Below are 15,108 nucleotides of genomic sequence, written 5' to 3'. Positions count from 1 at the left end.
ATGAAGGAGGTCTTATAGTGAAAGTTATTTATTATTATTAGCTATAGGAATGTCTATTAATTTATTGAGAAAAAAATGACGAGCTCCTTTTTTAAGCCCATTATATACATCGTTTAATTTATCTCTTAAAAGTACAAGGATATAGGTGTCATTATGTGAACTTCACAGTTGAGGTTCAAAGAAATGGGTAACTAGCCTGCCATAGGCTCTTACAGTTGATTCCAAACAGCATGCCCTTCTGCTAGTCTCTAACTCTAACCCTAACTACGTTAAAACCAACAAAACATCTCATTTTAAAAATACTAAACTAATAAAATCCCTTTGATGGGCTTCAACAAAGCCCAAGGGAGTGTTGCATCTTCCTCTGTTCTGTTATAAAAATGGACAAGAAGCCTTTACACACTAAGTGAGTGCAGTTCTACTGGTTCATTTTTCCCCTTTACCTGATGCACAATCCTACTGAAATCCTGATTTCAGTACTGAACACGAACTTTAAAATTATTTCTGGGAAAAGTGGAAAAGATGACATTTGGGTCACTTACTGTAGAAAAGAGAAGATGGAGTTAAAACTGAATACTGAGGTGCATAAGCAAAGAAAATGATCTTAAACCACTACCTTCTCCTTTGATATAACATAAAGGCCAGTAATTAGTTTCAAAAATCACTGGGCTTAGTTTCCAAAATATTGTGAGCATTTTTCCCCTCTCCAGTTCTTTAAATCCAATAGTGTTCTAAAATTATTAAGGACCAATTCCACCTGAGGAATGCCCTGGAAATTTTAACCTTAAAGAGTGTTTTTCTAATTATTTTGATTTGTTCTTGAGGGCACATATACAAAAACACAAGGAAGAAGTGAAACCTGACACCTTTGAAAAATTGAAATCATTATTCAAATATAAGGTATTATTTTTATCATCAACTTTTTTCCCAATAATTTCATCAGGATAGATTTTCAATGGAATTATATAATTTTCTTAGCAATATTGTTTTGTTCTTCCTAATATCTATCTATCTCACAAGCACAAAAGTATTTTGGTGAGTGTTTATGTTAATATGATTACAACTTTGTATTTTTTTTTTTTTTTTTTTTTTTTTTTTTTGCGGTATGCGGGCCTCTCACTGTTGTGGCCTCTCCCGTTGCAGAGCACAGGCGCCGGAAGCGCAGGCTCAGCGGCCATGGCTTACGGGCCCAGCCGCTCCGTGGCACGTGGGATCTTCCCGGACCGGGGCACGAACCAGTGTCCCCTGCATCGGCAGGCGGACTCTCAACCACTGCGCCACCAGGGAAGCCCTGTCGTTTTTTTAATGTATATAATTTAAGGATTTGAGTCCAAATTCAAGAATAATCATATCGTACTTCTCTTTTATACTATTTTTCTATATATTCTTTCATTTGATCTTCAAGGAATCAGGAAGCCCACAATATAGGCAGGACCTGCTGCTCCTTTCATGCCACAAGCTCTCCCCAAGTGTTATTATTAACAATCAAAATTCCAACAGCCTAATGCCCTTCTCTTGTATGCTGCTTGCTGATGATTTCTTAATCACTCTCTTCAGCCCAGAAACCTCCCCTGAGTTTCTGACTCAAGCATCTGGTTTTCTGCTGGCATCTCTACCTGGATATCCCATAGGAACCTATAACTCAACATACCTGAACACTTGTCACCTTTCCCATAACACCAACTTTGCTTCCACCATTCTTGGGTCAGATTTAGTGAGTCCTCAACCTTGTATCCTTGACTCATCTCTATTTTTGCAGATTTTACTTCCCAAGTATTTCTTGGCTGTTCTCAAACTTTTCTCCCAGCTCACCAGCAAGAGACTTCTAATAGTCTCCTTTAAATCTACCCTTCACAGAGTCATCCAAGTGAATTATTTCAAACCTAAATATGACCATAGCACCTTCCACAAAGTTCTCCATTGTCTCCAGAATTAAGTTCAGTTCCTTAATGAGTGATACAGACTCTCTCTGAGTCATCCTTTATCCTTCCAGCATTTTGTTTCCCTATTCAAGTTAGCCGGAGTCGAAGTTGATCAGTGTTGTTTTGTCTCATCGCTTGTCACATTTTGTACTCTGGCAACATCACATAGCTTGAGCCCTTAAAAGAGCCCTGTTTCCTAATGTTCTTTTTCCCCTTGAACTGCCTCAATCCCACTGTAAGAAGAGTCTAAGGTCTAGTTAATATGTCACCTTTTCCCGGAAGCTTTCCCGAAGCCCCTTCCTGTATCCACATCCACATATGATGAATTCTCTGTTCCCACAAACTTATATGTCTTTCATTACAAATGGGCACAGGGTCATGTTGAGCCTGAGCATTTCTTAAGGAGAATACCTGGAAATATCTGGGGTTTTTCTATTTCAGTGTCTTTGCACTCTTTAGTTCATGTGTAAATGTTTGCAGTTTGAATGAATAGATAGAAGATACTGGAACACAGGTATTTAAACCTTTTCCTTCTTTTTTTTTTTTTTTTTTTTTTTGGTTATACCATGCCTTCTCTAACACTGATTCTAGCTACTTCAAAACCCAAATAAGTACTGCAATTTTGGTAAAACAGAAATCACTGGTATGAAATGTTACATTTTCATAATTTGATACCATACACAATAAGTAGAATTTTAAATGAAAATTGATTGATCTGGTAAAGTGTTCATATTCTGCCCACTATTTTCACAGTTCTGGGTCCAAAATCATTATAATAAAGTTTCTACTTTAGCATTCATCAAAACTGTAAAAGAAATGTTGCCATTCATGGATATATTAGTGCAACAGGGCCCAATGCTGCTTTCAAAGACTATTTTCTTACACAGAGACAATTTATAGTCAGGCAATCATCTTGTTAAAGATTTCCTATAAAATTTTAAAAATCATTACCTGGGAGTCTATCAATTTGGCACTAATCACACCTCTACAATTAAGCTTATTTCAACTCTTTCACTGTAATCCTTTTTCTTTAATCAGGGGTTTATTTGGACTGTTAATGTGAAAGTTGAAATAAAAAATCACAGCCCAGGAATGAATTCTAATAGCAGTTATAGAAAAGCTGAGAAATTCTAATATTTTTCTATGAGATTTATATTAGAATGTGGGTTTAATTCCCTGCCCCCAACATTTTTTTTTTTTCTCTTGAATGATTTGCCTTACTTAAGGGAGACTGAAGTTTTTCCTCATGCCTTTAAGGATATCCTTTATCTACTGCATCTAGATTTTCCCTGGTATGAATACAAAAGCACAATTAATTTATTAAGCTGGAGGGAGCAAGTACAGTGGCCTAGGGATGTTTTCTGTCTTTTCTACATCACTAAATAGAAGTGCAGTTTTGACTTCTGTAAGGAAAGAGGATCAGAATGTATGTTTAACATGCCAAATGAATCAACCAGCTTTTATATCTCCCAAGAGTTTCACTAATGGAGAGGAGTTTTAAGTTAAAGGACAACATATATCTTAATAAGTTAGTAAAATTCTGACTTTAAAATGAGTCAATTTGGTATAAAACTTTATAGTTTCACAGTGAATTCACACATATGATTGCATTAGCAACACAAAACTCCTATGAATAATCCAGGCCATCCTAAACCTCCTGACTATGTCCTGAGTCCCTCTTCTCCCTGACCCCCCCACCTCAGTTCAGAGCTCAGCCCTCTCTCACCTTGATCAATATCTTTCTAACATCACTTCAGATCATCTCTTGTCCCCTCCAATCAATTTTCCCCCTGACAGCTGAGAGACGTTTTAAAATGATGATGCATTTTTAAATTAGAACATCTACTGGCTTCCCTCATTTTGTTTTTTAAGATAAAGAATAAAACCCTTTACATGAGTGGCAGGCATAATTGCTTGCACCCCTACATCAGTCCTCATCTCAGTTCTCCCTGACCCATCCCCTCCAGAAAGCTGGAAAAGCTAAATACTCACTTCTCCAGACTTCCTTGCACTTACAGTTAGAGGCAGGCATGTGACAGATTTCTAACCAGTGAGGTATAACTGGAAATCTGCTGGGGACTGAGAAGACTTGCTTTTGCTTTTTCAGAAAGATGTAGCTGGTGCTGCCACCTTTTCTTCACTTCCTCCTGCTTTGAATATGGTTGTGATACCTGGGGCCTCAGCAGCCGTCTTATGACCATGAGATGGCAAGTGTGAGGATGAAGGACAACACACTAATTGTGGATGGAGGAAAAACAATAACTCTGGGTCTTCGGTGACATCAGTGGAAGGGTAAACCAATGCTGGTAATTGCCTACCTTTAAAATTTTTGTTATTGAACCCACATTTTTTAAACCCCTGTTAGTAGGATCTTCTATTACTTGAAATTGAGTATCCCTAATAGAAATACATGGCTTACAATGTTTTCCATAATTCTCCCACCTTCCAGAGACACTGGTATTCTCTGAGCTCCTAAAATGTTCCTCCCTGACTTGGTGATTTTCCTATTACATGCGATTGCCCACCCTGCACATTTCACCTAATTAAATCCTACTCAGCCTTCAAATCTCAATTAAAATGTGTCTTTCTCCAAGATAGTTTCTCTGATCCCTAAATTAGGTCATCTCCTCCAGTTATATACTCTTATAGCTTCCAGTGATTGTCTTTCCTGGCACATATTATATTGTGACTGCATATTCATATGAGCATTTAATAATGTTACATTTTTCACAAGACTATAAGATCTGTTAGAGTAGAAAGCATTAAATTACTTCAAAGAAGGAAGGAAGGAAGGAAGCTGATGAGAACTGAATCTCAAATGTGAAGTTAAACTTGGACTCTCCTTTGATTTCATAGCTTTCTATTTCATATGTAAAAAAGAAGCAGCTTAAAGTGAGTGGTCCATGTTTTTTGAAACTCAATATAAAAGCATCATACTGCACTTGTTGCAAAAAGTCTTAAGAGAAACATATTCATTTATTTATTTTTAAAGTTCAACCTGATTTTTGTATTGCAGTATAATTGACATACACAATTATATTAGTTTCAGGTGTAAAACATAATGGTTTGACATTCGTGTACATTGCCAAAATAATCAGCACAATAAGTCTAGTTACCATCTGTCACCTCACAGTTATAATTTTTTTGTGTATGTGACGAGAACTTTTAAGATTTACCCTCTTAGCAGTTTTCAAATATGCAGTACAATATTATTGACTATAACCACCATCCTGGACATTAATTACATCCTCGTGACCTATTTATTATATATCTGGAAATTCATACCTCTTTTTTCTTTTTTCTTTTTTTTTTTGCGGTATGCGGGCCTCTCACTGTTGTGGCCTCTCCCGTTGCGGAGCACAGGCTCTGGACGCGCAGGCCCAGCAGCCATGGCTCACGGGCCCAGCCCCTCCACGGCATGTGGGATCTTCCCGGACCGGGGTATGAACCCTTGTCCCTTGCATTGGCAAGTGGACTCTCAACCACTGTGCCACCAGGGAAGCCCCTAGAAATTCATACCTCTTGATTCCCTTCACCCATGTCGCCTAGTCCCAACACCTATTAAAAACATATTTATTATTTCTTCTATTTTGGTTTTCTTTTTTATATATATATAAATTTATTTATTTATTTTTGGCTATGTTGGGTCTTTGTTGCTGCACACAGGCTTTCTCTAGTTGCGGTGAGCGGGCGCTGCTCTTCGTTGTGGTCCGGGGGCTCTAGGCACTCGGGCTTCAGTAGTTGTGGCTCATGGGCTCTAGAGTGCAGGCTCAGTAGTTGTGTTGCGCAGGCTTAGTTGCTCTGCAGCATGTAGGATCTTCCAAGACCAGGACACGAAACCGTGTCCCCTGCATTAGCAGGCGGATTCTTAACCACTGAGCCACCAGAGAAGTCCCTATTTTGGTTTTCTTTTAGCTCATTTAATTTTGTCTTTATTTTTTTTAAAAACTGAGTTTATGATTCTGTTATAGACTGGTGTTTGGTTTTCAACACAGCATTTTCAACAGCAAGGAATGGGAAGAGTGATCAGTCTTGACATTGGATTTCACAACTTGCTTAGGGTCCAATAGATTCCCAGAAGTTCATTCATGGTCTGTAAGGGGCCATGGATTTCTCTGAAATTTTATACCAAATTTTGTATGTACATGTATTTTTCTAGAGAGGGAGTCAAGAGCTTTAATCAGATTTTCAGTCGGGTTTCAGTTCTAAAGTAGGTTAAGAAGCATTGGGTTAGGTTACTAAATACAGTGGTGGTATTAGAAATCAGATGTCATATCCTCTTAAAAAAGATTAACTTATAGGTGTTTACTAGATGTAAGTTTTGGAGAGGTACACTTGCAGTATAAATAAATCTATGTCATGATCAGCTGTGTTTTTTGTGGTTTCTAAAAATCATTTGGCTAATTAATGTTTGTTAACCTGCTTCTTTGTGATGGGCTAAAAGAGTAACACTTTATATATGCCAGACACTGTGCTAAACTTGTTAAATGCACTATCTCATTTAATTTTTCTAGAAAATCTACAAGGCTATTATTATTATTGCCCTTTTCCAGATGAGGAAACTTTGTCTCTAAGATTTCCAATAACATATTCACTGTCAAAGCTGAATTCAGGTTCAGGGTGAAAGTAAAGAGAAACATATTTTCAACCTTCAAGAAAACCAAGACTTGTGTAAATGAGAAAAATAACGATCATTTGAAAGTAATGTGTGATAATGGCCAAAGATATAGTAAATATATAGTAAATAATAATAAGCATATTAAGATGTAAAAAAGATCCTTTGGGATTCTGCTTGGATCATGATCACTTGTTAAAAGCTGAGTCGAAGAGAAAGAAAAAATTTTAATCAGCAGGAGTTATATGAGCAATGTCAGGATCAAGGTGAGTTCAAGGGGCTAAGGACTATGGCCGGACTAGGGGATATATTCGATTGAGAAGGATGTCTGGGTAGAGTTTGATGGTCTTATGTGCTAAACTAAAATGTTTGACCTTTACCCTTAGATAATGGGAACCACTTGAAGAGTGTTTTAAACTGAGAGGTGACATCATGCGAACTGTTTTTAGTTAGATTGATTTGGCACCAGTGCACTGAATGGACTGGGAATAGGGAAGATCAGAACAAGGTGGTCTAGCCAGGGAAGCATAGAGAACTGAGGGAAAAGGTGATGTGGATAGAGCTAGAAACTTTCAGTCAAGAAGGGAAGGATTTATAAAGTCATTCCCATGGAGTTACTATGCTTAGTGTAACTTTGCCTCTTTAAAAACAAACTCTCCATGTAAAGGAGAGGGTGCTGAGGAGGCCGTACATTTGTGGGTTTCAACTCTGAAGGAAACTTTAGCTGTGTATACCTCATTTTCAACCTGTTCACTTCTATTTTTTGTGTGTGCGCTCTGACTTAATATCTCTTTTTTCTTTCCATTTTTCATTCCTTCATTTATTCAACAAACTTATTCCTGTTAAAGACCAGTCACAGATCTAACGCTGTTTGAAATATAGCAGTAAATGAGAGAGACAAGGCCTCAGCCATAATGGGGCTCATATCCTTGTGTTGATAGACAGTGACCAAATAAATGAACACATCCACAAGTAAAAGGGCAGATAATCACAATAAGGTGATGTGACAGATAATGACTGGGGGAAATTTAGGCAGAGTGTTAAAGTGGCCCTTCTGAGGAAGTGACATTTAAACAGAGATTTAAATGACAGGAAGCAGACAGCCATACAAAATATTGGCAAAATATATTTTTTTTAGTGTTCTGCATATAGGACATAACTAGTGCAATGGCCCCAGGATAGAAATGAACTTGGCTTGTTCCAGGAACCAGAAAGAGCCAGTTAGGCTTGAATGTGGTAAGCCACAGTGGAAGTGGAAGAAAGGTAGGTAGAGACCGATGAGATAAGGTTATTTAGGTCACTGTAATAAGTTAAGGTGTCGTCACTGCTATGAATTAGGGTGCACATTTAGGAAAGGAAACAATTGGAAAGTTTTTAAGATGAATGTGAGATGAGACCTAATTTCCATTTTGAAAAGATCACTCTGTCTACTCTCTTGACAATTAATCATAAGGGCAAGAAGAGAGGCAGGGAGATCATAGAGGAGTTTATTGCTATAGTCCGGGTAAGAGATTAGGATGGGGGGACGTGGCTAGGAGTTCAACAGTGAGTAGTAAGAAATGTTGAGAATTGGGATGTGTTTTGAGGGCAAAGTTGGTAGCATTTACTGATGGATTAGATGTGGATAAGGAAAGAGCAGAATCTAGAATAATCTCTAGATTTTTGACTTCAGGATGACTGATGGAACTAGGGATAGCTAAAGTACTTAGACTAAAGTGGGGAAGAATAAAAGGATCCTCTTGGTGTGGTAAGTTCATCTATTCTGCTCCATTTCTTAGGTTTTAGGCACACTTGCTCCTCTTTGCATAGAAAGCTGATGACTTAATAACACCGCCACCCCTTTGACATATTTCCCCCAGATGGCCAGCTGCTCTTTATTAGACTTTGGGAAGCCTTGTCTGTGTGGGCTGACTTTGGAGATAGCGCTTGGTGACTGGAGGGGACTAGTGAGGCAAGGCAGCATGGGGGTTAGTGATATTAACAAGAACTCCAAGATGTTAAAATTGGGGTATTCTAAGGTTTAGGTTTGGAGAATGAAGTTGTAGTTAACAGACATTTAGACATTGAGAAAAGTAGCTCTTTTTGACAAAAAAAGAAAAAGATCAAGGCAGAAAATTTTCCTGATAATACTCTGCATGAGTTAGGGACATATCAATGTGTGGAGTCCTTTATTCCTAGATTTACAAATAAGCATATTATGGAGAGTTAGTCTGGCTGCTAGAGTCACTGATAAAGAAATCCACACAAGTATTTGAACTTTAAAAATAAATAACTTTTAGAAGTTTATTTGTGCCAATTTAATTCCTTGATGTTAGCTCCATTTATCAATAAGAAACTTTGTTTACAAAAGTATTCACCAGCAGGCTTTAATAGGAAGCAATTAAATGGTGAGCCCACTTAGAAAAACACAGTGTTAATGTGACTTTTGAGGATCCCATCATCATAAATATCTAGGGAGTTGTATTGTTTTCTGAGGAATTTTGGACGAATGTTTCCAGATTTGTTTAGAAATTTGTAAAGGGGGAATGGTAGGTCACCCTCTGCATTCTCATGGGTAGATATTTTTTGTATCTTGGTTTTTGTATTTTGTGTATTTTCTATTTTGTTTTTGTCAGGAAAATATATATTTTTTAAATGTCCTTTTTAAAATTCAAAACCGCTTTCTTCATCTCGGAAAGGAAGCATCGAGGAGTTGAGAAATCTTACCATAGTTGAAATTTACTTCATTTTTTTAACAGATTATTTTGAATCTGCTTTAAGAAATGCATGTGTCCTCTCTAAATATATTGTGGAAATGGTTCATTGAGTGCTGAGAAAAGAAAGTTTAGTCTCATTTTCTAGGCAGACTTTTTAACCTGACAATGCTAAATGGGGAGAATTCTTTAGGATTATGTGTGTTTTGATAAAGATCCTGAAACAGCTGGGTTTTTTCAGTCGTTTCCTCACTGGGGGAAGATACTGCTGCTGTATGAAGTAAGGGAAATAGAACCTTGTTATCCATGCAAAATTAGGGGGAAAAAGGCGCCGAAAATTTCAGGAGAAGGATTCCATTTTATTTCTTAAACACACACATTTTACTATTCTGTTCACAAAATGTGTATTTCAAAACATGTGTTCATGTGACTAAAATAATCAATCTACTAGCAGTGGCAGACCCTGAAGATCGAGAGAAAATCACTTTAAAGTCTCTGAATAGGTAGTTTGTGGCTTTCCTAGTCATTTTCATGACAGAGAGTCTGGATATTTAAAAGATCTTGAACCTGCCTTTTCTTAACAAACACGGCCCTGGACTACTTGATGACTCTGATTTAAAGCTCTCATCATTTCAGGGTGAGGCTCCTGTGAATTCACTGTGTGGTTTGCTCTGAGGCCATGAGGATAACATCCATCAGGTACCGTCTGATTGCACACAGGTAGATGGCTGATAGACTGTTAGCCCTTACTGCTGGCTTACATTTGAGGAATTACTCTGCAAGAACAAGGCAGGTTCTATTTTTGACATTTCAGCAATGAGACCACTTGTACATTATGGCCTGATTTGATTTACTGTAAGAAAATGAGTGCTGTAATTTGTAAAAGACATTTATTACATGAGTCCAAAAATTAGAAAAAACATGCTTAGTGTCTCTGTCCATCCCATCTGGTTTTATTTTAATCTCACTCTAGTCACATATGAAATTTTGCTTAGCTGTCTTCATTTTCTTAGTCAATCTTGATTAATGGTCTTCAAAGTAAAAATAATTGGCCTGCATCAGGGTTGTTTTATAACTCTTGTTCACAAAGAATGTGAAAGGCTGGAAAATGAGCCTAAACAGAAGGAATGCATTACGCTTGTCTTTGAGAAAGAGCAGTCCTTCACTTGTGTTTCACTGTGTATTTTTATAACAGGCGCCTCCTTGACCGTCCGCGATATTGCAGAGACATGGTGCCAAAAGCTTATGTATACTTCGTCAGACTGACCATGGCAGCTCGACATCTCCACGCAGCCGACACATGTGAAGGCAGGGCTTGGCCGGGCCAGCAGAAGAGGCCTGAGAATTTCAAAAGTAAATTATCAGGAGAGCCGAGGCTATGAAACCCAGAGGTTAAAAATGGGCAGGGGGCTAATTGTCTCTGAAGTTTAAATGGCTTGTTTATAAAAGGCTTCTCCAGCATTTGTATTTTTTTCCCCTTTCTTGAAAAGTGTGTTCAACTTGAAAGGAGTTAGGGGAAATGCAGGCTCCAGGTGACCATTGTGGATTTGGAATTGAGCTCTGCTTCCCTTCAAGGCCCCCACTTCTGGGAGAGCTGTCAGTGAAAGGGGGTCAGAAATACATTTCAGTTCACAAAAAAAGAAAACAACCCTCTGAGAAGATAATTTCTTTCTTAACATAGAATTTTTGTAAATGGATATGTCTCCTGAAAAGCTAGTCATTTTATGATTGTACTGATTAGGAAATTAACAGCAAGAACTTTCCAGTTTTTCAGTAATCTCATTACTATGCTCAATTAGCCAGTGGTTTTTTAGGAATTTCAGATGTTTTTATATTTGCTATTTTAAAAACAATTAAAATTCCCTCTAACTTTCAATTCATGTTGGATATAACTCCAGACACCAATAGACCAATGTCCCACACCAAGCTAATATCCCTTGTGGCAACCATCATTTTCTCTTTCACACAACCCCAGGAAGTGGGATGCTACCTCACAGAAGTAATCCAAAAGGTGGAAGGGGTGCAGGACAGTTTCCTGATGTGAAGAAAAACTCCTGGAGAGATTAGTGTAACTATAGTAGAGCCTTGATTGAAGACCTACTGTGTCCCAAGTGTTTTCATAGAAGGAAAATGAGTTCTTTTTCAATTGGAAAGATTAGATCCTTCTGACATCAAGATTGTAGCCATAGATAAAATTGGTTTGAGAATTCCAACCCAGCCTCCTCCCATACTCCCACATGTATAATTTTTCCCAGTACTTTCTGGGACTCTCACTTTCACTCTGATTCCTCAAGCCCTGTCCCTTTCTTTTACCTACTGTGTCCCAAGTGTTTTCATAGAAGGAAAATGAGTTCTTTTTCAATTGGAAAGATTAGATCCTTCTGACATCAAGATTGTAGCCATAGATAAAATTGGTTTGAGAATTCCAACCCAGCCTCCTCCCATACTCCCACATGTATAATTTTTCCCAGTACTTTCTGGGACTCTCCCTTTCCCTCTGATTCCTCAAGCCCTGTCCCTTTCTTTTTTTTTTTTTTATTTTTTCTTTTCTGTCCCTTTCTTTTTGTGTCCCCTGAGTCTTCTAGTGCTCTCACAGTGCTGCTTCCTTGTCTCCAGGGCTCACTGATCTCTCAAGAGATGTGACTGAGATTTGGCTGGTGAATCGAGTTCACTTTTTTCACTTATCATCTGACAGTTTCATTTTCAGAACAATGGGGCAATCACAGATAATTTCCCATTCTAACACACCTACCCATCCACCAAGCCCAACACACACACCCCATAATCTAGTCAATGCTATCTCTTTGCAACTGCTTGTTTACTTATTTAGAAATGTATCACAATAGTTCTGACATTTCTTTGTTGCTTTCTGAGTGTATGTCACTGCACCAAGCACTTTAGAGTTTGTCCACCACCTGGTTTATGCTAAACTAAAAATAAATATTTGAATATATTATCTCAGTTAATCCTTAGAACTAAGAAATGCATATTTTTTATCTTTATTTTACAGGTGAGTGAACTTAACTTTGGCTAGGAAAACTATTCATGTAACTATTTTAATACAGAGCCCCTTTTTATTAACCTCTACATCAGGGTTTCTAAACTTGGAACTATTGACATCTGGGGCCAGATAATCCTTTATTGTGGGCACCTGTCCTGTGCACTGTAGAATGTTTAGCAGTATCCCCGACCTCTACCTACTAGATATCAGTGTCACTCTCCCTGTCCCCTTCCCAAAATGAGTATCAACCAAAGAATTCTCCAGACATTGCCGAATGCCCCCTAGAGGAGAAAACCACTGCTCTACCTGTTTTCGCTGACAGAGATCTTCTCAGCTATCTATGTAATTTAATTGATTGAGACAAAGCTCTATTAGGTCACCGAGGCTTGTTGGACACTGATACAATCTCAATCATGATCTGGGGAAGAGACAGCAATGGCTCCTCAGAGAGGCCCTGTGGAGAAGCCCATAAACATGAGTGATTACCACCCTCCCCAGGAAGCTTGCAAAAGCCTGAAAGGATTCCTGAAAATGAAACTAATGGTGATGGCTACATAAGTTACACATTCAAGTTTATGAACCCAAGGAAGAGGTAAAACAACATGTGACTGACTTTTTGAATCTTGAATAAACTGTGGATAAGACACTGTCCTCAATCTGCTCCCAGACAGAGGCACATTAACCCTTAGGAATGCTAAGTCTTTCTCCATCAACCTGATCAGGCTATAAGCATCAGAGGCCAAGCTAACATTTTTGTCAACATTTGAAACCCCATTTTTGTGGATTATCATTCCCTAATTTTAAGTCTTCTAATCCTCAGTTTTTACTTTCACAAATGCAAAAAGTGGGTCCACTTTCAAAGAGGGGTTCTCTCATCATTTCCTTACACCCTGGTCAGGGACCTTGATCCACACGATTCTGACTCATGGAGCATCTTTTCTGTGACACTCTCAAAGACACATATCATAGCTCCTTAACTGTCCAATTGTCACAGGGTAGAAAGAACATCAGGCTTGCTACTGTGACACGCAAAATAGTACTGGACCTCTGGCTTAATTTGAAACTGCCACTTGACCCTGAGTTTAAAGCTGGGGAGATCTCTGGGAGGAAAGCTGATCTTAGCTGTGACCTGAATGATGACTAGTGCTATGGACTGAATTGTGTCCCTTCCAAATTCGTGTGTTGAAGCCCTAACCCTCACTGTGACTGTATTTGTACATAGGGTCTTCAGGGAGGTCTGGGGTTAAAATGGTCCTAAGGTAAAGCCCTGATCTGATAGGACTGGTGTTCTAGTAAGAAGGGGAAGCGACACTAGAGAGATCTCTTTCTCCACATGTGCACAGAAGAAAGCCAGCAAGGAGGTTTTCGTCTATAACCCAGGAAGAGAGGCCTCGACAGAAACTAACCCTGATGGCACCTTGATCTTAGACTTCCAGCCTCCAGAACTGTGAGAAAATTAATTTCTGTTGTTTAAGCTCCCCAGTGTGTAGTATTTTGGTATGGCAGCCGTGGAGGACTAACACAACTTGAAATGAGCCAGATAAAGTGGGAGAGGGAAGATTTAGGGTAGCGGGGGAAGGAAGGGGAGAGAACAAGCACAGAGGCCGGGAGTGAGGAAGGAGACTTGTCATCTCCCAGTGAAGACAGCAAACACTGTCTGGCACATCATGTTAGTGCCTATGCCATATCTGCTCCTGGGCCCCACTTCTCAAATCCTACCCATCTTTTAACCTTATGATAGAATAGAAATGGTCTTTTCTTGGATCAAAGCAGAAAGTCTGATGCATGTGGTGAATATTTGAAACTCTTCAAATCCATCCTAATGTTGTCTCCAGCCCCAATGGTATACTGTGTATGATAAATAAGATTGGGTGATGCATTTAAAAAGGAAAAAGGCTTTACACAGAACAAGTGCTTAGTACAGGGTGAGGTGAGCAAATGAAAAACATCACCTAATTTATTTATTCTGAAGCCCTGTAAATCAGATTCTAATGCTAATGAGTTTTAAATTTACAGAAATCAAATCTTCAAGCTGTTTGAGCTCTTATCATTTTAACTCTGTGTCAAATAGCATATTCCTTTAGGAGACTTTAAAAAAAAAAAAGCTTTAACAACATTATATTAAACAAGGAATAACTATTATAATTGTCTTCTTGTTTCAGAGTTAACAGCTTACTTGCTCCAGAAAAGAGAAAATAATGGAAGCAAAGGAAGACCATCTTCCTTGTTTTAGTTATTTGCACTGCTGTATCTTCATAGGTAAAATAAAATAAATGGTTGATAGGTCCAATAACGTTGACAGCTACGGAATGTGAAGACAAATAATGGGACTAAAAATCTACTTCTTCATCTGAGCTTTGCTTGTCCTTAGGGGCTTAAGTAAATTAGATATGTACTAGGCCCTTCCTTTTCTTATGCCCATTCTCTCTATGCTCCTTTCCAAACACCAATGAAGAAATCTGCCTTGATCTTTTCATATAATATGCAGCTATATGCACTTTCTTACATAAACATTTGCAATTCACCAAGGAAAATGTGAGACGCATGTTGCATGCTTATCAAGTGCCAGAAGAACTTTACAGATTACTGCCTGCCTCAGGATTCCAGTTCCCTGGTGCTTATGCATAAACAATGGATTTATGCAAACATTGTAACAGTTTCAAACAGACTGTGACATGAGTTGTTCCTAGTTCATATAAGGTTCAGATATGCAGACTATTTTCTGCTAGTACTAGATCGTTCATCTCATTGAGTTTAAAATATATCATCTCAGCTTATAATGTTGTCAGTATAAAATGTCATAATGTGGTACTCAATTTGAACAGCAAGATGGATATTAATCTCAAAGGTTCTGTGCACTGCTGGGTAGAATTGCAC

The sequence above is a fragment of the Lipotes vexillifer genome, unplaced genomic scaffold, assembly GCF_000442215.2.
Source record: "Lipotes vexillifer unplaced genomic scaffold, Lipotes_vexillifer_v1.1 scaffold718, whole genome shotgun sequence".
Taxonomy (NCBI): domain Eukaryota; kingdom Metazoa; phylum Chordata; class Mammalia; order Artiodactyla; family Lipotidae; genus Lipotes; species Lipotes vexillifer.
The sequence above is the reverse complement of the archived record's forward strand: the minus strand, read 5'-3'. Positions refer to the sequence as shown.